This window comes from Kogia breviceps, chromosome 7, assembly GCF_026419965.1.
Source record: "Kogia breviceps isolate mKogBre1 chromosome 7, mKogBre1 haplotype 1, whole genome shotgun sequence".
NCBI lineage: Eukaryota > Metazoa > Chordata > Mammalia > Artiodactyla > Physeteridae > Kogia > Kogia breviceps.
The window spans coordinates 107,744,347-107,772,026 of record NC_081316.1 but is presented as its reverse complement, the minus strand read 5'-3'; the positions used below and the strand labels follow the sequence as shown (position 1 = coordinate 107,772,026).

Sequence of the window (27,680 nt, the reverse complement as noted above, 5' to 3'; positions counted from 1 at the left end):
GCACTAACCTGGGTCAAACCTACCTTTATAACTAATTTCACTAGTATATTCTACTCAAACTGAACATTTAACCTCTTCTTATACATACTACCCTTATTCACTTTTGCACCTCTGAACCACTGCTTATTTGTTCCTTAGTCTGCAAAAGACCCAGCTTAACTGTCATTTCCTAAGAAGCCAGCTATAAGTAATAACCTCTAAAACACCCCCAGTATTTTCACTGAAGTTCTCATGTCATCTGAACCCATCTTGTACTACAGTTATTTGTGTACATGAAGGCTGAATTCATTTCTGATATATATTTATATTTATATCCCTTTGGCATCTGGCATAATTTCTAGCCTTTATTATACCTTTAGAAAACATCTCACTGCATACTGTGTGCTAGGCACTAGGGATGGATACAACAATGCAACAGAACAAAATTCCTGTTTTTACAGCATTCACATTCCCATGGCAGAGTATCAGGTAGTAGGAGAAAAAGGCTTTGAAGAAAAACAAAGCAGGGTATGAGAAGAGAGGCATGTTAAGATTGCCGTTTTAGAGGGGGTGGTCTTAGGAACCTCTCTTACTGTTGATTTTTAAGCCAATTCTGAAGTGAAGGCAGGAAGAGAGTCTTTGGATGGCTGGGCCATGTCGGCATCTTTGACTCTTTAAATAATTTTCCACTGAGAATCTACCAGGTATCCAGTACTATGCTAGATCAGAGATAAAATATACATACCAAAATATAATATACAAAAAGCTTTTTTAATTTGTGAAGTAAGCCACAAAAAGGTGAAAGTTATTGACCGCAAGGATGTAATGGCACCAAGTGCCTAAGAGCAATTTGAAGTGCTGACTGAAATAGTTACTGAAAATCAATTTAAGACACTTTCATACTCAAGGATGCATCCCCCAAAAAGCCAGCTTACATTTCTTAAAACCACCAGAGACGTGCACTGTAAGCATCACACTTTTTAAAACGAAAAAAAAAAGAATCTACAAAAGCCCATAGGTCAGAGTATTTTGTAAGTGGTCTGAGTTTAAATTCTGTTTCAATAACATTTTAAGGCCTTAGGCTTATGGCTCAGTGTCTACAGTGTATATAGGGCAGAATTTAATGAGCAAAATCTTTCGGGCTTCCTTGGTGGCGCAGTGGTTGAGAGTCCGCCTGCCGATGCAGGGGACGTGGGTTCGTGCCCCGGTCCGGGAAGATCCCACGTGCCGCAGAGCGGCTGGGCCCGTGAGCCATGGCCACTGAGCCTGCGCGTCCGGAGCCTGTGCTCCACAACGGAAGAAGCCACAGCAGTGAGAGGCCCGCCTAAAACAAAAAAAACACAAAACAAACAAAAAGAAAAAGACTGTTGAGAAATGAATATTAAGAGATTGAGATCTTCTTGGACTTCCCTGGTGGCACAGTGGTTAAGAATCTACCTGCCAAGGGTTCAAGCCCTGGTCCGGAAAGATCCCACATGCCATGGAGCAACTAAGCCCGTGCGCCACAACTACTGAGCTTGCGCTCTAGAGCCCGCAAGCCACAACTACTGAGCCCACGTGCCACAACTACTGAAGTCCGCATGCCTTAGAGCCTGTGCTTGGCAACAAGAGAAGCCACCGCAATGAGAAGCCTGCACACTCCACGAAGAGCAGTCCCTGATCACCACAAGTAGAGAAAGCCCGCGTGCAGCAACGAAGACCAATGCAGCCAAAAAAGGAGAGAGGTTGAGATCTTCTAGAAAAATATTAAATGATGACTTATAAAATAATCAGTCCAATGTATTCATAAAGATATTCTCACTTATGGTTACTTTTCCTGAAACTCCATTTTGACAGTCAGAGATAAATTCTATAACTGACAAGCATGCTCTGTTTATTCTTTCTACAAAGGAGTACCTGAAAATATATATGATAATAGTCAAGACGACTAGAAATCTAAAATGTATTTCCTGGTCTCCCATTAATTTATTGTGTCCTGTGACATTATTTAACCTCTCTGGGCCTCCATTGATTCCAGTGTAATATAAGGAAGCTGGAACCAATTATTCTTAAAGATATCTTTCCATTTATAAAAATGTATAAATTTATGCTCTATCACTGATATGAAACTGGAAAAGAAACCTTAACTTCAGCAGTTTAATTTCATAAGATTGAAGAAGAAAGACATGAGAGAAAGAGAGCTAGCACTTTATCCTTATGTGACAGAGGACTAGAAATTATGTCAAGAAATAATAATTTTTAAAAGTATATTTTATTTCTGCCTGCAAAGAATTTAAATAAACTTATATCTTATGGAATTTAAATGAACAGTTAATTGTATGAACCATATATGGGGATAAATTAAAATACTGTTATCTACTCGTAACACTAGGGATCTGGCTAAATTCCAGAATCTGTAGTGAATTATTTTACTCAAAGAATTTTATAATTTCTGAAGAAATAACATGGAAATATCAAAACTCATCTCAGCTATATGAAAATACTATCACATGTGAAAATGGTTCAAAGACTCAGAAGTCTTTTTGATTTTTAAAAAGAGAAGAAGAGTGGAGCTTTCCTTTTGAAAACAATAATTTAGTTAATATGTATATAATTATTATAAAATTCTTCCAATTTCTGTTTGACTTTTATAATTTAAAAAACTGTATAATAAAACATTGGGGAAAAACCCCAATAATCTATTTTAATAACATCTGTAGACCTAATGATCCTGTACTTCCCCGTAGGTAAATTTCAGAATGATTAACACAATACAATGATTGACAAACAAACTGCAAAACATTATACAACACCATTTTGGAGCTGTAAAATATTTCCCAAATGAGGTCACAATATAACTCACTCTTTGCCATTCAGCCATGGTGTGGGCTGTAAAACCTACATAGACGATGATAAATAATTATACTGCTCAATAAGTGAAGTGATCAATACTTTTAAGTATTTCATTTACTGGTACTATTTCAGTGATAACTGTGCTGCTTTTTCTATTCATTAAACTCCAAAACCTTATATGCAAACACTAGTGTCATCCAAAGAATGCTGAGTGAGAACATACTGAGATGACATTTATAACTCAATAGCAGCATCCTCTGCTCACAGTAATCAGCTTTAAAAATAGATACAACGGAACTTCTTTCAACAAAGCTTCACAGGAAGTCAATGAAGTACTGTTTAACTCTTATCTGCTTAAGCTGCTAAAAAAAAAAGGGGGGGTGAGGCAAAATGCATCACCTCTTCAAAAAATTCTAAGCCAATATATATATATATATAAATATCAATGGCCTTTTTCACTAAACATATTAAGTATATTTGATAATATACTAATGGTCCTGCTTCTGAGACCCCCAAGTTACATGGTAACAGATTACATTACCATTCAGAGCATTTTGAGCTGTTTCATAGAATATTAAATCTAAAGAAACACTAATCTAATTCACCAGGTAAAAGGGAAGACAGCAGCCCACATAAGAATCTCCAACATGCCCCTCATACTTCTATCAGATTCATCTTAAAACACAGACTCAATCTCCTTAATCCTTCTACACCAAAATCCTCAATGACTTCCCAATAACCACCAAAAAAGTTCAAGTTGCTCTGCTTGTAAGTCAAAGCCCTCACAATATGGTCCTGATTCACCTTTCTAGACATATACTACTCAATATTTCCCAAAACATTCTATACTTTCCAGGCCCCAGGCCTTCAGTGATGGTGTTACCTCAGTAATATATGTCCTCTCCTTCTCTAATAGTTAACATTAAGAGCTTACTGTGTATCAGATACTTTGTTAAGCTACATGTATACATTTAATTCTCATAATAATGCTTTGAAATAGAAATTACTAATCCTATTTTACAAGGAGAAACAAAGACTTAGTGACATCAAATAACCTGCCCAAGGTCACAGAGCAAATAAGTGGCAGAGCAGGTCTGTGATTCAAGAGCCCAGGCTTGCTGGTATGATACGTATTTCCTTTCCAATGACTATGGTTACTGAAGTCCTGCCCATTCAAAATTAATTTTAAATGCTATCTTCTTGGTGTGGATGCTGGGGGCGGGCGGGGAAGGATTCCCAGTCTTCATTCAATGTCTACTTTCAAACTCAGACACCTCACACCCACACGCCCCACAGCATCTTGCTCACACTCTGTACTGGCTTCATCATGTTCTACTTTGTATCGGTTATCCTATTTCCCAGCTGGATGACAACTCCTTAAGGGCAGGGGCAGTGAAGGTGCCTTACACACTCTATGCCCTGCAGTGGCGAGCACACTGCCTTGCACTTAAGAGGCATTCAGTATGTTTATAGACTTGAAAAATATTACTTATTTTTTAAATAAACTTTTTATTTTGGAATTTTAGATTCACAGAAAAGTTGCAAAGATAGTACAAAGCATTCCCATATACCCCTCATTCAGCTCTGGTTTCCCTTAATATTACTGTCATACATTTGCTAAAACTAAGAAACCAAAATCAGTACAGTGCTATTAACTAAACCCTAGACTTTATTCAGGTTTCACCAGTTTTTTCCATTAATGTCCTTAATTATCCTGGGATCCAATCTAGGATACTACATTATATTTATTCATCACATCTCCTTAGTCTCCCCTGGTCTGTAATAGCTTCTTAGTCTTTCCTTGTTTTTGATGACCTTAATAGTTTTGAGGAGTACTGGGGTTAGGTATTTTGTAGAACGTGTCTCAATATGTAAAGTCGGTATTTTTCTCATGCTCTGACTGGGGTTATGAGTTTATGGACACAATATCACAGAAGTGAAGCGCCTATCTCAACGCATCATATTGGTGGGTACATGAAATCCACACGACATCACTGGTGATGTTAACCTTGACCACCTGGTTAAGGCAGTGAGTATTTGCCATGCTTCTCCACTGTAGTCATTACTGGAAAAGATTTAGTTTTTCACAGATATATTCCTTCTTTCCTAACTCATGTAAAACAGATCACTTACACCCAAGTCAGTATTTTTAAATGATTAATGTGATACATTCTCATTAAAGCACACACCCCAGAGACATAATATTTATAAGTTAATACCTTTGGTTTTAGTGTGGTTGGAAAAAAACAAAAATAGCTTAAAACTCATTGTGAACATTCAGCAAATGTTCACTAAGTTACATTAACTTATGGTACTATCATCATTATTTCCTAAAGAGTTCAAGAATATAATCAGACTTCTCTATATTTCAAAACAACCTTTGAATTTACTCAACCCAAGTTCTGAAAGACAGCTATGTAAGTTACATACACTGGAGCGTCTGTCTGCAGCTAAAAGCATATTAACCCTGAGAACTGATTACTATTTCTCTATACCAGTTCCTTAAAGAACATACAAACACATCAGTAACATAATACAGAAATCTCCAAAACTTCTCATGCCCTCCCCCCAACAAATGACAAAAACCACCAAGCACTTTTCAGAAGTTTTATCCTGTGAACTTAAAAAATAAACTTAAAAGTATATAGAGGGCTTCCCTGGTGGCGCAGTGGTTGAGAATCCGCCTGCCGATGCAGGGGTCACGGGTTCGTGCCCTGGTCCGGGAAGATCCCACATGCCGCGGAGCAACTAAGCCCGTGAGCCATGGCCGCTGGGCCTGCGCGTCCGGAGCCTGTGCTCCGCAACGGGAGAGGCCACAGCAGTGAGAGGCCCGCATACCGCAAAAAAAAAAAAAAAAAAAGGTATATAGATACATAGAAAGACAAAGCAAATTATATACGGAGCAAGAGACAGCTCCAGTACAACCTAATCAAGTATATAGAAAGTATATCTAATTATCATTAATTATTTAACTCCTGAGTATATGGCATATCAGACATCCATTTCCATTTAAATATACTGTTTCTCTGAACAAACACAGAGTAGCTACTAAACTTTGCTATTCTCAAAATTTGGGAAAGATAATGAAATTTTCTATATCTATCCGCATCTCCTCTGTTTGGAGGCATCAATACCAGAAAAATCTTCATCACTGCCATTTTCTTCAATATATTTTCCATGAAAAATAATCCTCCTCAAGTTCAAGATTCTATGTCTCTGTACAACTCTGGTATTAGCATTTTACTTAGTTAGTAGTATTTAGTATTTAATTAGTAGTATTTTTATCAAATTCAACATAATTTTATTAAAAAGCTTTAAATAAAGACAATGTCAGATAACATAGGAAAGAAGGTGTTCCTGGCCCTGACTAGTTATCAAAGCAGACTCACATTTAGGCAGACTTGTGAGTGCAAGCGCAAAGTATCAATAAAAACGAAGAGTCACAAGAGCATGGGTAGGAGAACCACTAATTAAAACTAGTATAATTCAGGAGGTTTCTTGGATTTTAAAGAATAGATGGGATTTCAACAGACAATATGGAAGGGAAAGGAATTCTAAGCCAAGGGAATGACCAAAGCAAAGGCTCAGTAGAAGAAAGTTCAGGGACTTGAAAATAAACGGACATGGCTAGAATGTAGAATCATGGTAGCATAGGATAAAACTGAATAACACAGGCAGGACTCAAAATGTAGAGATTTAACTACCGGGGTGAGAGATATTACAGATGCAGCAGGAAGTCATTAAGGGTTTGGAACTGGGGAGTGACACTGAATCTGTTTCGAGGCGATAAATGACGGCAAGCAGTATGAAAGATGAAACAGTGAGGAAACGACAAAAGCAGCAAGCTCAGTCAGGATGGTATGCAGTAGAAAGGTAATGGGAGCCCAAACATGGGGAGTAAAATAAGACAGATTTGAGAGATACTGCAGAAGTAAAACCAAGAAGATGAGATGACTGAGTAGGAGAGAGGAGATGATGAACCTGAAACTGAGCCTGAGCAGCTGAGTAGGGTCTTAAAATATATATATATATTAATAAAGCTAATACATTTAAAGGGCTTACTATGTGTCAGGCATTTTATATTTTTTATTATTTAATTAATTTTAATTCACAATCCTCTAAGATTGATTCTGCTATTACCCTCACTTTATAGAGTAACAAACCTCAGCTGAAAGAAATTAATCCAAGAATCAATCTCAGTAACTCACACCTGTCACCACTACATCATATTAACTGAGGGAACTCAGAAGAGGAAGTTGGTTTGCTAATGAAGAGGGTACATTCAATGTTCAGACATGTCAAGGGTGAGATGTCTGAAAGATGTTAATATGGCATGTCTAGCAGGCAGCTTGGGAAAGAGGAGCAAATAGGGAAACAGATTTGTGAAATCATGTATAAGACTGTTGACACTGTTGCGAATGACCCGTCTGTCTGCTAATTCCCTCACACAGGATAATCAAAATGAAATAGAATTTTTATCAGATCAACATGTTGCACACCTTAACCTTAAATAATGCTGTAAGCCAATTATATCTCAATAAAATTTTAAAAATTAAAAAGAAGGACTTCCCTGGCAGTCCAGTGGTTAAGATTCCACTCTCCCAATGCAGGGGGTGCAGGTTCGATCCCTGATCAGGGAACTAAGATCCTGCATGCCACACTGTGTAGCCAAGAAAAAAGAAAATTAAAAAGAAACTGAAGTACAGTTTTGAAAAGATTTGGAATTTCCCCCTTTGGGAGTAGGGGGGTAGGTAGTATGATGGAGTCAGAAAAGCACAGGAGTGGCAGGCTTCTCTTATTTAAAACAAACCAAAACCATGTGAAAAATATTTGGAAACACTGGGCAATCAATGTTCTAAGTGTGCTATATTCACCTTTATAAGAATATCGTGCTAATTTTTTTAGTTGTTCTCACATGAGGCAGAATTAATGCCATCTCTTTGAGACCCAATCTTTGTTTCTCCGTATCTTCTATGCAGATGAAACACACTGAGTTGATGAAAACGCACTGAGTTTCTTAACACTTCTTCATAGATTCTCAAACGTTAGGGCTTCTAACACCTATTCAGCGGTATTTATCATACTTCCCAGCAGGAAAACTTATATGGAACTTAAGTATTAGAGGCACTGTGCAAAAGTAAACAACATTTACTGTGTTTACTAAACTCAGTAAAGTAAAACTCGTGATAAAATTTCAATTATTGTCAAAGGAGCAGAGGTATATTCATGAATGGGAGAAAATAAAGCATAAGAATACATAAAAAATGGAGAAAAATCATAAATGTATCTTGACTTGAATACAAGAAATTTAAAAGCTTCATAAAAGTGCCAAATTAAACCTCTCATGACGAATTGGTAAAAATCTTCAGAATGCACAAACTTGAAATCTAACAAAATTAGAGACATAACTAAAAAGATAAAAGGTAATTTAATAACAAAATACAATGAACTCTATTCCTGTAATTTTCACTAATTTATTTATTTCATAAACATTGAATGCTTACTATATGGCAAGCACCATACTTAAACTTATTTAGGGGAAATGGATTATTCCAAACCCTGAGTAAACCAAAAACCATTAAATAGAGTAGGTATCAAAATCCATTCCCTACTCTCACACAGACACAGTCATACACACGTGTACAAGCACGCATATTAGACCATGATGGTATTACGGAAGAATTTTTGCTATACGTTCCCCATAAAAGCTAACTCTTATTTCTACAAGCTGTTCAAAAATACAGAAAGAGAACTCATTCATTTTGATTACTTCCATAATCAAAGACCATGAGAAAAAAACTACATGCTAATTTCACTTACCAGAATAGATGGAAAAATCCTGAACGATTATTAAATAGAATCCAGTGAAGCATTATATATCACCCTAGATATCTAGGGTGATATAAAGAAATTAAAGAAATTAAAACATATGCCCACACAAAGTTTGGACATGAATGTTCCTATTAGCTGTATTCATAATAGTCAAAAACCGGACACAACTAAAATGCACATCAACAGGTGAACAGATAAATTGTGGTACACCATATAATAAAACTTAGCAAACAGAGGAATAAGCTATTCATATGCAATATATATATATGTGTATATGATTATTTCATAGAGCCAATGACTTTATTTCCACTATAGTTCAGTTACCACCTTAGTCCAAACCACCATCATCCTACCTGGATTACTGCATTTGACTCCTGACTGGTCAGTCATCTTGTTCTTTCTGGATTGCTTGGCAACGAGCTAACTAGGACCAGGGGCTCCTCCTAACAGCTTCCCAAGGGACCTCTGCAGTCTCTAGTTACCAGACAGCTGGTTCTTAGCAACTCCTGTAAATAGGTGGCACCTAAGACTCACACTTTTTACCTCACTTGTCACATTGACCCCCATAAAAAGAGAGAGTGCAGGGGTGCATCGGGGTAGGGTGAGTCCCTCTTCTGGAGCCCAGTCTCATGACACAGCCAACTGTGCTCAACTCAAACACTCCTCTCCACAGGACACCAATAGAACATGGCGTCTCTATACAAGATCATCCTTTCACCCATGAATTCAAGCCTGATGTTCACCTGGAATGTACTGAGAGCAAGATCTCAAAATACTTGCTGAATGAATACTTGCATAAAGAAAACTTCAGTAGCCTGTGAAGCATGACATTTCTTTTTTAAAAATTATGATAAAATATACATGACATAAAATTTATTACTTCCCAACTATTTTGAAGTGTATACAACATTTTTCTTAACAATTTGCTCACTACCATAATTTTTCAATGAGTGTATATCTCTAATTTTTTTTTAAAAATCAAATACTTTGGTCCTGCTTTTTGTGAACCAGGCATTATTCTAGGTGCTTTCTAAACATTAACTTATTCATTATAATACTCACAACAATCCTACGAAAGCACTTTTAATGAGATATCTGAGGCAAAGAGAAGTAACTTGTCTAAGGTCAAATACTGAGATAGTAAATGGCAGAGGAGTCCATCTGGCTGATCCAGCACACACACTTAGCATCTAACGCTACGACTGCTTTAACCTCACTGCACCATACTACATGTTCACTGACCTGTGTGTGTGCCATTAAGTGAAAGTCACGCTGAGAAACTGTGCAATTAGGCAGTACCTTAATCACTCACCTAGTCTATAAAACCTTAATCCAGTGATAAAAAATAAAATAGATAATATTCAGTCATATACAGGCCTAAAGAGCCCTTCACAAAAGTTCATGTCAAGAGAACTTAGCTCAAGCTCACTGTTAACAGCAATAATGATGAAAGATTTCCTTTCTTAAGTGGCTTTTTAATCATGCTCTTTGAAGCTAGAACAGAAGAACAGAAGAAAAGGGATCACTATAATCTGGTTCAACGTTACAGGGAAAATAAAACATTCAACTAATTATTTTAAATGTAAATAATATAAGAAAAATACCATAAGAATAAGAATGAAACAAGTTAGGAAATATTAACTCTGAATACTTAAATCATTTAGATATATTTTATTAGACACTAAGCAGGATGAGTGTTTTGCACGTAAAGGAGTGGGGGGAGGGTTCAAACAAAGAGGAAAGAAAAATGCTAACGAATGTTTTTTATTCCATTTCTTTAACAAATTTAATACATAGGATTTAAGCTTTCCGAAGAATGTATATATTTCAGGTTCAATACACAGTAAGTAAAAGTAAAAAAAAATACATTGCCAGGATTCAAGTTCATAATGCTTCTAACATTTTCACACTACTAGGTACCTCTAGCAAGCATTTGCTGCTTTGTATACTACAGCCTGGCAAAAAAAAAAAAAAAAATTCTTGTAGCCAGCTTTTGAGCTTGTTCTTTAAGATGTTCTAATTTAAATGCAGTTGTAGACTTCACAAGTATTATGGTTTTCGAGCAAGTCTTGGTTGGCACTATTAGAGCAATGTAATTAGAAAAGGCTTTCGCACATTCTACTTGACATTCACTGCCTACTTCTCTATACTGCTCTGGTTTTATAAAAGTCATCACTGATGCTTTGAGGGGAGGCAAGGCAGGGTACCTTCACATTCTCTCTCTCTCTTTGTCTGCATAATCAAGCCTATGCTCTATTAGAAATATTTTGAGTGAAATTCTCTTGCTATGTGAATACCTAATGCTGTAGTAGATCACAGTACTGATATTTTTTGTGTTCAAATGACATGCCTATTAAAATGTTTTAACTTCCCCAAGTTTATGTAGTTTACCATTTCATATACTACTTGAAATATGGCCTCCATGGGATCATTTCTGCAATGTGAAATGAAATACACAATAATCATTCCTTTACATTCAAACAAAGAAAACCAAAGTAACTGGTAATAAACCTGTGGGAGATTATTAAAAAAAAAAAAAAAAAAAAGGCCCTGGCACTTTACTAGCTGTATGTACTTGGGTAACATAGTCTAACTTTCTGAGCCTCGGTCTCCACATTTATAAAGTGTAAAATACATAAAGTCAAAGGCCATGTTCATTTTGTTCAACATAAAAGAGAGAGTGCCCAATTAATGTGTGGCGAGGTAGGGAGCGAGTAAAGACTAGACCACATTTGAACTTTTCAGGCATATAGCAAGCATGTAATATTAATGGCATCTGAATTTGCAAAAATTTTAAAAATTAAATTTTAGACCGAGACTCTTGCTTTCAGTCAAGAGGGAACTGCAGGGACTGGATTTACCCTCCTTGAAAGAACTGAAAAATTGGACAAAACATATGAAATAATGGTTTCTAGACAGTAGACATCATGCAGCAGAGGACTGTGATCCCTAAGAGACGGGAAACAAATGGAAGTGAACTCTATGACTGACTGAACTAACTGCCTGGAGTTTCTAGGCCTCAGCACTGGGAGGGGGAACTCAGGCAGAGCCTGATAGTCTCTTGAGTTGAGGAGACAGAATTGTGAGTCTGGGGAAACCATGGCAGTTGGAGTCCTCAGTACAGAATACAAGAGTGGAGAGAGCTGCATAGAGAGAGGAAGCTTAGGAGATCTACAGCTGAGCACTGATGAACACAGGGAAAGAACCACCTGAAAGGAGTACAGCAAACACTCCCCAGTTCTCACAAAGGAGAAGGAGGGGGGTGGAAATCTGTAGATGGGTAGAGCACGGGTAGAATCTAACATGTAGTTAGATTAAAAGCTATTCATATATCCAGAGAAAACTCTAATCTGAAAAGATACATGCACCGTAATGTTCACAGCAGCACTATTCACAATAGCCAAGACATGAAAGCAACCTAAATGTCCATCAACAGATGTATGGATAAAGAAGATGTGGGGTGTGTGTGTGTGCATGTGTATACACATACATATACACACATAAAGGAATATTACTCAGCCATAAAAAAGAATGAAATAATGCCATTTGCAGCAACATGATGGACCTAGAGATTATCATACTAAGTAAGGCAGAGAAAGACAAATATCATATGATATCACTTATATGTAGAATCTAAAAAAATGATATAAATAAACTTATTTACAAAACAGAACTAGACTCACAGACATACAAAAAAAAAAAAAAACTCATGGTTACCAAAGAGGATAAGGGGCAGGGGGAGATAAATTAGAAGTTTGGGATTAACATGTACACACTGTTATATATAAAATAAACAACAAGGACCTGCTGTATAGCACAGGGAACTGTATTCAATATCTATAATGGAAAAGAATCTGATAAAGAATATATATACACACATACATAGAATTACTGCTGTACACCTGAAAATAGCATGACATTGTATTACAATATTAACTCTACTTCAATTAAAAAATGGTTAATTAAAAAAAAACAGGGCTTCCCTAGTGGCGCAGTGGTTGAGAGTCCACCTGCCGAAGCAGGGGACACGGATTCGTGCCCCGGTCCGGGAGGATCCCAAATGCCGTGGAGCAGCTGGTCCCGTGAAGCCATGGCCGCTGAGCCTGCGCATCCGGAGCCTGTGCGCCGCAACGGGGAGAGGCCACAACAGTGAGAGGCCCGCGTACCACAAAAACCAAAAACCAAAAAACAAAAAACAAAAGCTATTCTGGCCTTGCCTAACAAAGTTTAAAAGGATCAAACTATTCAGCTGTATCCCAGGACACAGCTCAAGAATATTTATAAGAATACAAAGTATCCAGCACCTACCACAGTAAAATTAACAACGTCTAGCATCCAATCAAAAATTAGCAAAGATGCAATGAAGCAAGAAAATATGACTTAGTGAGGACAAAAACAAATCAATAGAATTAAATCCATGAGTGACACAAATGACAGAATTAACAGACAAGGATATCAAAAGTTATTATAACTATATTCTATTTATACAAAAAGGTAGAGAAACTCTTGTACATGTTAAGACATGGAAAACATAAAAAAGATCTAAATCCAACTTCTAGAGATGAAAACTAAAATGGAAGGGACTCGCAGCAGATTAACTACTGCAGAAGAAAAGATTAACTGACTCAAAAACACAGTGATAGAAACTCCCCAAAATAAAACACTGGAAAAAAAGTGAGCAGAACACCAGTGGCCTGTGGGACAATATCAAATGGCCAACTATATATATAAATGGAGTCCCCTGAAGGAGAGTAGAAGGAAGGGAACAAAAGAATTTTTTTCTGAAGAAATTATAAGATAAAAATGTTCCCAAACTATAAATTTTAGATTAAAATAGTACAAAGAGCAAATTATGACATTGTCACATCTCTTTCCCAAGTCCAAGGAAGACATTTCTATTCCACCCAGGAACCTTTATCCACTGAACCCCTCAAGACAACAATCTAAACAGCTACAACCTATCCACAAGACCAGCAATTATTAAATCTATTTACCAGCCTCGATATTCTGTTCCCTTGAAATGTACAATGGTTCAAACATAAAAAGGGGTAAGATTAGCCTGCCTTGCACCAGAATTACAAAGCAGTATTGGAACAGTATAACAAGTCTACTCTTTAAGAGATTAGAAGGAACTGTACCAAAATGACAGCAGCATTAATCACTTTCAAAAATGGCTACAGCATTTTTGAAATGTGGACATCAATACAGCAGTTCTTAAAGTGTGTTATGCAATCCCTAGGAGTCCTTGAGACCCTTTCAGAGGGTCTGCAATGTTAAAATTATCTCCATAATAATATTAAGACACCACATGATTCATCTTTTCCACTGTGTTGATACCTGCATTGAAGGCACAAAGTTGGGTTGAGTCTGCTGGTGCCTTAACTGAATCAAGGCAGGAGCACTGAACTGTACATGTAGGTACTGTACTCTTCACCATGACTTGCAGTAAAAACAAAAACAAAATGCTAGTTGCATTTAAGAATGTCCTTGATGAAGCAGGAAAGACCATTAATTTTATTAAATTTTGAATATTGAGGACACTTTTAAAAACATTGTGTGTGACAAAATAAGAAGTACACGAAAAGCACTCCTGTTGTAATAACAGCTGTCCTCAGGAAACACATGTGTACAATGTCTTTTTTTTGTTTTTTAAAAAAAATTTTATTGGAGCATAGTTGATTTACATGTGCAATGTTTAAATAGTTGAAGTAGTCACTCTTTTGGTGGAATACTTTTTTTTAACATCTTTATTGGAGTATAATTGCTTTACAATGGTGTGTTAGTTTCTGCTTTACAACAAAGTGAATCAGTTACACATATACATATGTTCCCATATCTCTTCCCTCTTGCGTCTCCCTCCCTCCCACCCTCCCTATCCCACCCCTCTAGGGGGTCACAAACCACCTAGCTGATCTCTCTGTGCCATGTGGCTGCTTCCCACTAGCTATCCACCCTACGTTTTGGAATACCTTTTTTTGTAAACAACTTAAACCATTTTTTAGTGTACAATTCAGTAGCATTAAGTACATCCACACGTTGTATAATCATCAACCTCTATCCGTGTCCAGAATTTTTCATCATTCCAGACAGAAATGTTAGCAGTAACTACCTACTCTCTCTCGACCCAGCCTCCTGGTAACCTCATTTCTAACTTTCTGTCTCTATGAATTTGCCTAGATACCTCATGTAAGTGTAATCATACAATATTTGTCTCTTTGTGTCTGATTTATTTCACTTAGCACAATGCTTTTACGGTTCAGCCATGTTGTAGCATGTATCAGAACTTCATTTCTTTTTATAGCTGGATAATATTCCATTGTATGTATACATCACATATTGCTTGTCTATTCATCTATTGCGGGACACTTGGGTTGTTCCTACCTTTTGGCTACCACAAAATGCTATGAACACGGGTGTACAAATATCTGTTCAAGTCCCTACTTTTGATTCTTTGGGGGTAAATACCTAGAAGAATCACTGGATCATATGGTAATTCCATTTTCAACTTTTTGAGGAACCACTAAACTTTTTAAACATTGGTTGCACTATTTTACATCTCCACTAGCAAAGGATGAGGGTTCCAATGTCTCTTTGCCAACTTTTGTCAGTTTCCCTTTTTTCATAATAGACATTCTAATGGGTGTGAAGTGGTATCTTGTGGTTTTGATTTGCATTTCCATGATGACATTGAGCTTCGTTTCATGCACTTATTGGCCAACTGTATAACTTCTTGGGAGAAGTGTCTTTTCAAATCTTCTGCTTGTTTTTGAATTGGGTTTGTGTGTGTGTGTGTGTGTGTTTCTGTTGAGTTGTTAGAGTTCTTTACATACTCTGGATTGAAATCCCTTACCAAATATATGTTTTGCAAAAATTTTCTCCCAATTTGTGGGTTGTCTTTTCACTCTCTTGTTAGTGTCCTTTGATGGATAAAGTTTTAAATTTTGATGAAGTTCAACTGATCAATTTTTTTCTTTTATTGTCTATGCAAGAAATCATTGCCCAATCCAAGATCATGAAGATTTTCTAAGGGTTTTTATTTAGCTCTTAAATTTAGGTCTTTGATCACTTAAACTTAATTTTTGTATATAATATAAGGTAGAAGTCCAATTTCATCCTTTAGACTGTGGTTATCCAGTTTTCCCAGAATAATTTGTTGAAAAGACTTGGCATCCCTGTTGAAAATTAATTGACCATATGTGTGAAGGTGTATTTCTGGGCTATTTTATTCCATTGGCCTATATGTCTGTCTTTATGCCAGTACCACACCATCTTGATTCCTGTAGCTTTGTAGTAAAGCTTTGAAATCAGGAAGTGTGAGTCTTCCAATTTTGTCATTTTTCTAAATTGTTTTGTTTTTTTGAGGTCCCTTGAGATTTTTTTTTTGGCTGCATTGGGTCTTTGTTGCTGCGTGCAGCCTTTCTCTAGTTGCGGCAAGTGGGGGCTACGCTTCGTTGCGGTGCATGGGCTTCTCATTGCGGTGGCCTCTCTTGTTGTGGAGCACAGGCTCTAGGCGCGCGGGCTTCAGTAGTTGTGGCACATGGGCTCAGCCGTTGTGGCTCATGGGCTCTAGAAAGCAGGCTCAGTAGTTGCGGCACACGGGCTTAGTTCCTCCGCAGCATGTGGGATCTTCCTGGACCAAGGATCGAACCCATGTCCCCTGCACTGGCAGGTGGATTCTTAACCACTGTGCCACCAGGGAAGTCCCACTGAGATTCTTAATGAATTTTAAGATTAGCCTGTCAATTTCTACCAAAAGGGCAGCTAGAATTCTAATAGGAATTGCACTGGACCTCTAGATCAATGTGGGGAGTACTGCCATCTTAACAATACTAAATCTTCCCAATCTATGACATGGAATATCTTTCCATTTCTTTGGTTCTTTTTAAACTTCTTTCAGCAGCATTTTATTGTTTTCAGTGTACAAGTCTTTAGCCTCTTTGGTTAAATTTATTCCTAAATATTTTATTCTTTCTGATGCTATTATAAATGGAATTGTTTCCTTAATTTCATTTTTGGATTGTTCATTGCTGGTGTGTAGAAAGAATACAAATGAGTTTTGTAAAGTTTTGCATTTGATCTTGTATCCTGCAACTTTGCAGAACTCAACTATTGGTTCTAGTAGTAGTGGTATTTTTAGTGGATTCTTTAGGATTTTCTACAAACAAGATCATGTCATGTACAAATAGAGATAGGTTTACTTCTTCCTTTTCCTTGTGGGTGCTTTTTACTTCTTTTTCTTGCCTAATTGCTCTGACTAGAACCTCATATGTTGAATAGAACCTATGTTGAATAGACGTGGTGAGAGCAGACACCCTTGTCTTATTTTGGATGTTAGGTGGAAAGCTTTCAGTCTTTCACCGTTGAGTATAATGTTAGCTGTGGGATTTTCATACATGGCATGGAATACCATTTCTACTTAAAAGAATGACTAATAGACAAAGTATGGTTACTCAGACTCGAATATTTGGCAGACAGTTTCTCCAAAATAAACAAAGTGACCTGTCACCTCAAGGAAAACAACTGACAGTTTTTGTTGTCAATGATAAAACTCAAGCTTTTAAGCAAAAATCAGAATTTTTTAAAAAGCTATCCTCCACAATGAGCTTAACAGTTCCCAAATAAAACTTTTCTAATGATATTTAATTAATGAATGTGATTGTAGAATGTGTCAACACTTTAAAATCTACATAACCTAGTGAACCAATATCTTCCAAGTGACCAAGGTATGATGCTACAAAATCGTGCATGGGTAAAAGATTCATTCCAAATGCAAGACAGACTAATGAATGTTAATGTAACAGGTATAAAAGGTTCACTGAGGCAGTTTAAGGAATTTGCAAAAATGTAAAACTACTTATTTTTTAAAATATTTTCCAGGGAGTTCCCTAGTGGCCTAAGTGGTTAGGATTCCAGGCTTTCACTGCCGTGGCCTGGGCTCAATCCCTCCTCGGGCAGCTAAGATCCTGCAAGCTGTGGGGCGTGGCCAAAAGGAAAAAAAAAAAAGAATTGAAAAAATTTTTTTTCCATTAAAATGTCTTCACGTTTAAAAAAATGTTTTTATGTCAACATGTAATGAGCTTGTTACTGTTATTATTAAATGTTAATAGTTATTTTAAATATTTAAATATTTTTCAATTTCTAGATTTTAATATTGAATATAGTAAATATTGATATATCGATATAACCCACATACATGAAAGTTCTTTGAGGTCCTCAATGATTTACAGAGTGTAAAGGGGTCCTGAAACCAAAAAGCATGAGGAAAAAGCTGTATTAATTAACAAAAGCTCTACACAGCAAAGTAGATATTTGGTTTAAAGCAAACAAACTACTTTAGGCACTCATTCAGCCAACCCCTACATTAGAATTTCAGCCAACCCCTACATTAGAATTTCTTAAGATCTTATTATCACATATTAACCAACCACAGTAACTTATGATTGACTGGTCTGCAAGCACTGTCATATTAGAGTTGTACAGGATGGTTTTGAGAACCAAATGTGACTTCTTCACCGTCATGAAACTTCACCTTCTCCATTTTAGTCGTTTTCTAGCCTCTTAAGCTGAGAACTTAGGACTTTGTCTGGCTAGGTTCACTGAACTCAACTGAATCTACCAATCATGTTACTACAAGAAATGGGAAGTTTTCCAGGATTGTCCTTGTGAATCCAAGCTGTCACCTAAGAGGTATCACATCTTTTCTTCGTTTAAAAAATAATTTGGTTGTTTATATATTATAGAAAATTTAGAAAATATATAAACAGAAAGCAAATTTAAATTACCTCTAATTCCAATACCTAGAAATAAGTACTGTTGATATTTTGGTATCATTCCTTCCAGGTTTTTTCTATATTTCTTATTTTTTACAAAAATGAGATCTTATTAGTTATACATACAATTCTGTGGACTCTTTTCTTCTCCTTTATAGGAATATTACAGTCATCATGCTCTACATTATATCCTCAGGAATTATTCATCTTATAACTGGAAATTTGTACCTTTTGACACCTTCACCTATTTCTTTAATACATTGTTTGCTTATCATTAATCTTTATCGACAAAAAATTTTTAGTGTCTACATTGTACACCGTATCTTCTCTTGTTTATGTAATTCATCTTACGTTGGACATTTAGTTTGTTTCTAGGTTTTGCCTTTCATATACAGCATCTAAATGAATGGCTTTGTAATTGTATTTTAACCCAAATCCCTTTTCTGTTCTTTCTGATAAATTTCTAAAAGTGGAACTCTTGAGCAAAATTCTAAATCTTTCTATATAAATCACCCTCCAGACAGAAAGGCTAAACCACTTTCATTCTACCACAACCAGGTATGAGAGTACTCACATTCCTATACCCTCCTTTTAAACACTAATTATAAGTAGATTTTTCCTTTTGTTGTGTTTGATTTTTCCCCTTTTTTGCCAATTTTGCAGGTCAAAAAAATTATTTTATGACTAACAAATTGGACTGTTCTTTAATATTCATATTTGGTCTTTTACACTTCTTCTTTCATGGATTATTTATTTCCTTTGCTAATTTTCTATTTAGACAGAATTTGGAGGGGAGGAAGGAAGGATACTTATTTTTCTTTCCTGTTTTTTAAAATTGAAGTATAGTTGATTTACAATGTTGTGTTAATTTCTGCTGTACAGCAAAGAGATTCAGTTATATATATACATACATTCTTTTTTATATTCTTTTCCATTATGGTTTATCACAGGATATTGAATATAGTTCCCTGTGTTATACAGTAGGACCTTGTTGTTTGTCCATTCTACATATACTAGTTTGCATCTGCTAACCTCAAACTCCCACTCCATCCCTCCTCCACCCCCCTTCCCTTTGGCAACCACAGGTATGTTCTTTAAGCCTGTGAGTCTGTTTCTGTTTTGTAAATAAGTTCATTTGTATCATTTTTTTTAGATTCTGCATATCAGTGATATCATATGATATTTGTCTTTCTCTGCCTGACTTACTTCACTTAGTATGATTATCTCTAGGTCCATCCATGTTGCTGCAAATGGTATTCTTTCATTCTTTTTTCATGGCTGAGTACTAGTCAATTGTGTATATATATATATATACATACACACACACACACACACACACACACACACACCACATCTTCTTTATCCATTTATCTGTCAGTAGACATTTAGGTTGCTTCCATGTCTTGGCTTTTGTGAATAGTGCTGCTATGAACATAGGGGTGCGTGTATCTTTTTGAATTACAGTTTTGTCCAGATATATGCCCAGAAGTCGGATTGCTATTATCATATAGCAACTCTATTTTTATTTTTTTGAGGAACCTCCATACTATTTTCCATAGTGGCTGCACCAACTTACATTTCCATCAACAGTACAGGAGCGTTCCCCTTTTAGAGAGAATTTTTTGTTTTTGTATTCCTTGCCTACTACTTTAATCTATTCTCTCCTTTCTTCCTTTGTTGTGCCTCCTTTTAAATCTCCTTTGCTGACTTCTCTCCCCCGCCAGATGATTTTGCCCACTCTCATGGCTTTAAATACTATTCCTGAACATCACCAAATTTCTATCTCTATTCCAGATCTCTCCTTCTGAACTCCAAACTCTAATATAGCCAACCAATTGCCTGCTTAACATATCACCTTAGATGGCTCATGAGAATATCGCAAACTTAAAGTTGTCCAAAATGGAACTCTTAATTCCCCTCTCTCAATGTACTTCTCCCCACATTTGTACTCTGAATTCCCCATTTTAAAATATTTATTTATTTATTTTTGGCTGCGTTGGGTCTTTGTTTCTGTGCGAGGGCTTTCTCTAGTTGTGGGAAGCGGGGGCCACTCTTCATCACAGTGTGCGGGCCTCTCACTATCATGGCCTCTCCTGTTGCGGAGCACAGGCTCCAGACGCGCAGGCTCAGTAGTTGTGGCTCACGGGCCTAGTTGCTCTGCGGCATGTGGGATCCTCCCAGACCAAGGCTCGAACCCGTGTCCCCTGCATCAGCAGGCAGATTCTCAACCACTGCGCCACCAGGGAAGCCCCAGAATTCCCCATTTTAGTAACTGCCGCCACCAACTGGCAGAGTTAATGACCACAAACCTACATCCTTGATTCTTCCCTGTCATCTTTTCTCACCCTTCTCTTATCCAATCCACCAGCAATTCTTACTGAGTCTAGCTCCAGTCCACCTCTTATTGGTCCATTTTTTTTCCTTTCAACTTTTTCATCCTTAGTCTATACTATCTCATCTCTTATCTGGTATACAGCAGTAACCTTTTAACCTATCGCTCTACTTCCATCATTGCTACTTCCACAAACCTAATCCATTTCCCACACAACAGCCAACACTATCACTGTAGAAGAAAAATCAGATGATGACTTTCCCCTGTTTTATACCTTTCCATGGCTTCCCATTACACCATCTATACACTGGCTCAAACCAGAAACCTATCCAATCTAATCCATTAGCAAATCATGTTATGCTAGCTTTAAAACACAGCAAGTTCTGTCCATTTCTTTCCATCTCTACTACCACCACTTTGTTTCAAGCCATCATCTCTCTCCTGAACCAAAACGATACAGGAGCATGGTGCTGCCCCTTTCCCAGTTGTAAGAAAGGCATTCCTAATGTAAGTGGGAATCTTTTCTCACCAAGCCCAAACTCCTCAACAAAAAGTTCTAAGCCACCATTATCTACCAATAGGATTTGGCACACTTGTTGAAACCTATTTTCAGGGTGTTAGGGAAAAACTATAGCAGTACAAATACTGCTGTTAGCTTGTGAATCACCACTCCTCCACTGGAGGATAATCTGGAAACCAAAAGAATACTAGTTCAGTGGTTATACCTTGGAAACTAATAGAAAATGAGAGAACATAAGGTTATAAGCATCATGAGAGCTGTTTACTGCTCTATCACTGTTCTTAGAGCAGAGCCTACCACAGAGAAAATACTCACTACTATTTTTTCTTTAATGACTGGTTAACACATAAGCTTTTAGTTATTTCTGAATTATTCCTGGCTGAATACAACAAAACCAAATTTTGACAATTTAAGTTTATAACTACCTCTAAAAAGACAACATAGTTACAACAGAAAAGTTTAATTTTACTTCCAAAATGGATACAATAAGACAATGACAATTTAAAATTAACTGCACTGTATAATCCCATTCAGCTTCTACTATAACATCCTGCGCTCTAATGAAAACAGGTGCAAAAAACGAGAGTTAAAGATAAAAGGCAAGAAAGCAGCTTATGGTTTTGTTGAATTAATTTTTTATAAAGTCTAAGAAGAATGAGGGCAAATATCTTTAGAGAAGTTAATTTACCTAATATCCTCTCTAAAACAAAACCAGGAAGCAACAATATTATATACTGATAGATACACTTATGTACACTCTTCTAGAGAATATTTAAGGGATTAGCTCCTCAACATCCAGTCTGGCAACTAATTCCCTCTGTTCCCTTTGGGGGAACAGATATGTTCCCCAAGCCATAGCAGGTTTGTTTAGAGATGACACCTTGCCCACACTGGACTAATCACAGCACTTAGCTTTTCTTTCCAGAGTTGATTGGTCCAGAGATAATCAATTGATCTATACCAAGCCTAAGCCAAAACTGGAACCAAGAGGTAGATGCTCTGCTACCATAAGAAACCCGTAAGATGTAAATCTTGGGTGTAGCAGAGGCCAGATTTCCCCACAATTCAGACATTAATCTGCATTGAGAGAATGCAGATAGTGTCCTGGTAGCATTTTCAACCGTGGTTTCAGTTACTCCTGAGGCTTGCCTGCATTCTTGCCCTTAGTGCAACTCAAATATTCACTTTTTCTAGAATATTACAAGTCTACAAATTTTCCTCTCCCAAGAAGAAAAAGCAGGAACAAAGCATAAAAGGCCTATAACATTCTTTTGTGATAAAAAACAAAAACATTGAGCAAAAAAGAAATAGAAACATTCTCAACCTGATAAAGGGCATCTATGAAAATCCCACAGTTAACATCATACTCAATGGTGAAAGACTGAAAGCTTTCCTTCTAACATCAGGAACAAGACAAGGATGTCTGCTCTCACTACTTCTATTCAACATAGGTTCTATTCAACAATATGAGGTTCTAGCCAGAGCGATTAGGCAAGAAAAAAAGCATCCACAAAGGAAAGGAAGAAGTAAAACTATCATCATTTGCATACAATAGAGATCATGCGAGATCATGAAAACATGATCTTATTTACATAATATTCTAGGGAATCCAGTAAAAAAACAACTACTACTAGAAACAACAGATGAGTTCTGCAAAGTTGCAGGGTACAAGGTCAAATACAAAACTTCAAAAACTCATTTGTATTCTTCCCACACACCAGCAATGAACAATTCAAAAATGGAATTAAGAAAACAATTCCATTTATAATAGCATCAGAAAGAATAAAATATTTAGGAATAAATTTAACCAAAGAGGCTAAAGACTTATACACTGAAAACAATAAAATGCTGCTGAAAGAAATTAAAGAAGAACCAAATAAATGGAAAGATATTCCATGTCATAGATTGGGAAGACTTAGTATTGTTGAGATGGCAGTACTCCCCACATTGATCTAGAGGTCCAGTGCAATTCCTATTAGAATTCCAGCTGCCCTTTTGGTAGTAATTTTCAGGCTAATCCTAAAATTCATTAAGAATCTCAAAGGACCTCAAAAAGCCAAAACAATTTAGAAAAAGGACAAAGTTGGAAGACTCACACTTTCTGATTTCAAAGCTTTACTACAAAGCTACAGTAATCAAGATGGTGTGATACTGGCATAAGGACAGACGTATAGACCAGTGGAATAAAATAGAGAGCCCAGAAATACACCTTTACACATACGATCAATTAATTTTCAACATGGATGCTGGATTCAATGAGGAAAGGACAGTTTTTTTAACAAATGGTGCTGGGAAAACTGGATGACCACAACCAAAAGAATGAAGTTGGACCGTACCTTACACCATAAACAAAAACTAACTCAAAATGATCAGAAGTGTAATCTTCATGACCTTGGATTAGGCAATGGTTTCTTACCTATGAAATCAAAAGTACAAGTACCCAAAGAAAAAATACTGGACTTCATCAAAATTAAAAACTTTTGTGAAAAAAAAAAAAAAAAAAAAAAAAAACTTTTGTGCTTCAAATGATACTATCAAGAAAGTGAAAAGACAATCCACAGAATGGGAATATAGTTTTTTTTTTTTTTTTTTTTTTTTTTTGGTGATATGCGGGCCTCTCACTGTTGCGGCCTCTCCCGTTGCAGAGCACAGGCTCCGGACGCGCAGGCTCAGCGGCCATAGCTCACGGGCCCAGCCGCTCCGCGGCATGTGGGATCTTCCCGGACCGGGGCACGAACCCGTGTCCCCTGCATCGGCAGGCGGATTCTCAACCACTGCGCCACCAGGGAAGCCCGGGAATATAGTTTTATAAATCGTGTCTGATAAGAATCTAGTACCCAGAATGTAAAGAACTCTTACAACTCAACAATAAAAAGACAAGTAAGGACTCCCCTGGTGGCACAGCGGTTAAGAATCTTCCTGCCGGGCTTCCCTGGTGGCGCAGTGGTTGAGAATCCGCCTGCCGATGCAGGGGACACGGGTTCGTGCCCCGGTCCGGGAAGATCCCACATGCTGCGGAGCGGCTGGGCCCGTGAGCCATGGCCGCTGAGCCTGAGCGTCCGGAGCCTGTGCTCCGCAACGGGAGAGGCCACAACAGTGAGAGGCCCGCGTACTGAAAAAAAAAAAAAAAAAAAAGAATCTTCCTGCCAATGCAGGGGACACAGGTTTGAGCCCTGGTCCGAGAAGATCCTACATGCTGCTAGCAACTAAGCCTGTGCGCCACAACTACTGAGACTGTGCTCTAGAGCCCGTGAGCCACAACTACTAAAGCCCGCGCACCTAGAGCCCGTGCTCCGTGGCAAGAGAAGCCACTGCAATGAGAAGCCCGCACACCACAACAAAGAGTAGCCCCCACTCGCCACAACTAGAGCAAGCCCGTGTACAGCAACAAAAACCCAAAGCAGCCAAAAATAAAATAAATTTATTTTTTAAAAAGACACATAACCCAGTTCAAAAAATGAGCAGAGGATTCAAACAGACATTTCTCCAAAGAACATATACAAATGGACAATAAACATGTAAAAAGACTGCTCATTATGTTACTCATTAGGGAAATGAAAATCAAAACCACGAAGAGATATCTACTTCACACCCAGTAAGATGGCTATAACCAAAATAATAATAATAAGTATTGGTGAGAAGTTGGAACCCCCATACATTGCTCGGGGAATGTAAAATGGTGCACCTGCAGTGGAAACAGTTTGGTGGTTCCTCAAAATGTTAAACATAGAATTACCATATGACTCAGTAATTCCAGTCCTAGGTATATACCCAATAGAACTGAAAACTTAGAGCTTCACAAAAAAATGTACATAAATGTTCATAGCAGCATTATTAATAATAGTCAAAAGTGGAAACAACCCAAATGTCCATAATCAAAATGTTAATACAATAAAATATTATTTAGCCATAAAAAAGAAAGAAGTACTATTCTATGCTACAACATGGATGAATGTGAAAACATGTTAAGTGAAAGAAGCCAGACAAAAAAGGCCACATGTTATATGATTCCACTTAAATGAAATATCTAGTACAGGCAATTCCCCAGAGACAGAAAGTAAATATTAGTGATCACCAAAGGCTGGAGGGAAGCAGGAGTGGGGAAAGGGGAGTGACTGCTAATGAACATGGGGGTTCTTTTTGGGGTGACAGAAATGTTCTGGAATTATATAGTAGTGATGGTTGCACAACTTTGTGAACACACTAAAACCCACTAAATTGTACACTTTACAAGGTAAATTTTATGGTATATGAATTATATCTCAATTTTTTAAACTGAATACAAAAAAAGCCTCCTAACAACCAAAATACAGATCGCAAAGATGGTACAGTAAAGCCATATATTTTCCTTTCCTGGAAAAAAAAAAGTATTCTCATCTCAAATTTATTTATTCTCACTTTATATATAATTTGTACAAACCTGGTTGTATGGTCAAAGCCTATAGTGGATTAAAAGCTTCATATTAGGGGAAACGAAATTGATACGGACAGACATACTGACAGTAAGGTTCTGTTAAAAAGGTAAAAGAACTTACAAGCATTGTGTGACGCCATTTAGTAAGGGCAAATTGGTCTACGCATTTCATTAGGTTCTGGCAGTACCAATGATAAACAGCCTGATACAACAATCTATACTTATAGTAATGATAATAATGAAGATGATTAACATAATAAGAGCTAACCCACTTATCACTTGCAATGTGCCAATCACTGTTGTAAGTACCGAACATTTAGTTACTTATTAAACTCCCAACAATCCTACAAGGAAAGTAATACTATTATCTCATTTTACAGATAAAGAAACCGAAGAATCACACAGCTAAGTTAAGTGGAAAAGTTAAGATTCAAACTAAGGCAGTTGGCTTCAGAGTCCCTCCTCTTCTTAACCAGTAGACTATTCTGCCTCTCAGTGACGAACTGTGTCATTTAAAAAAAAAAAAAAAAAAAAAAGTCAATGTTCAGTGTGCTCTAAGAAGACTGAAAAATCTACAATTTTTATTCCACTATTAAAAAAAAAAACCCACCTGTTCTATGGCAGCCTGTTATCTACACGAGAAAGTCTTGAGGTCAAAAAACAGCTCTTTACAATCTGACTCCAACCCATATTTCCAGCTTATCTATCTCCCCTAATTCTAGCCAAACCAGACCGCTCACGTTCCTTAAACAAACCTGCATTTTCATGCCACTGTGTTAAAGGCCTTTTCTTCACTTCTCTGCCTAGAAAATTCCTACTTACCCTTCAAAATCTAGCTCAAATAACACTTCCTCTGTGCCACCTTCCCTGATGCCACTAGGTAAAACTGTGTTCATACAGCATTTTGTACATATCTCTATTAAAGTATTTATCACATGACATCAGAATTGAATACTTAACTCTCCTTTTCACCTCCTAGAATTAGAACCTAGTACACTGTGGATAATAAATAAAATTTTTAAGTTTGGGTATGTAATAAAGTCCAAAATTATTTTTTTAATTCAGCAATACAAAAAGTCATGAAATTTAAGTAATTAAAATGGACAAAGTTCATTTTCACATAAATGAGATGTTACAAAGGTTCCTACAGATTGAATTCAGTTACCAGAAACCTTTTTAAGAAGAAAATACTAATACTCTGGACCAAACCTGAGTAATCTGTCACAGGAAAGGTAATATGAATAATGATGTGGGTAAAATTTTAAGTGAGAGATGAAGGTTCCCAGAATCTAAGCCAACAGAGAGAGTCAAACGCTACAAGGATACCATTGAGTAAGTTACTGCTCGGCATGCTAACTGAATGCCCTCAGAAATTACTGTCCCTCCCAATTCAAGTCACTTCTCAAGAGTAAGTTACTCCCTAAAAATTATAATTTACATTTTATTACTTGTTCCAGATGAGTTAATATTTAATTCCAATTAGACAAAACCAAACACAACTATACCATGCATACAATCAACCTGTTTCTCTCCCAGTGCATAATATACGACAACCAAGCCAATAACATATGGGACAGTCAGTACAGTTTTTAGTATTTAATAAGTACAAAGGAATACCTATTGGTCCCTCAAATGTTTATTGAATTAACTGCATTTTGCCAATTCTATTTGAAAAGTATTCTATTCTATCCTATTTGAAAGTTACTTTACCTATAAAGGAAATGTCAATTCACTTGGCTTTATTTTTAAAAAAGTTATCCAAACTACTGGCTAATGTTTTTCCTATTATCTCATACTTATAACCTACCTAATATGCTACCAGCTTGGGCAAAATCCTCTTACTGTTTACTGCCAACCCCAACTTCTTTCTTTCATACTCTCACCTATCCACAAACTTTCATGATCTTCAGGGCCTCTGAAAGACCTACTGCCTTCAACTCATCTTCATGACTGACTGTAAGTCACTGACTTTTCAGAGGTAAACAAATAATCAGAGCTAGG

The 27,680-nt window shown here is 36.9% G+C and overlaps 1 protein-coding gene across 1 annotated transcript in view; it reads right to left on the bottom strand.

Annotated features, from left to right (window-relative positions):
* CBL (Cbl proto-oncogene) overlaps positions 1 to 27,680 on the bottom strand; it is an 85,117-nt gene that overhangs the window by 35,054 nt on the left and 22,383 nt on the right. The gene's annotated exons all lie outside the window — the stretch shown is intronic.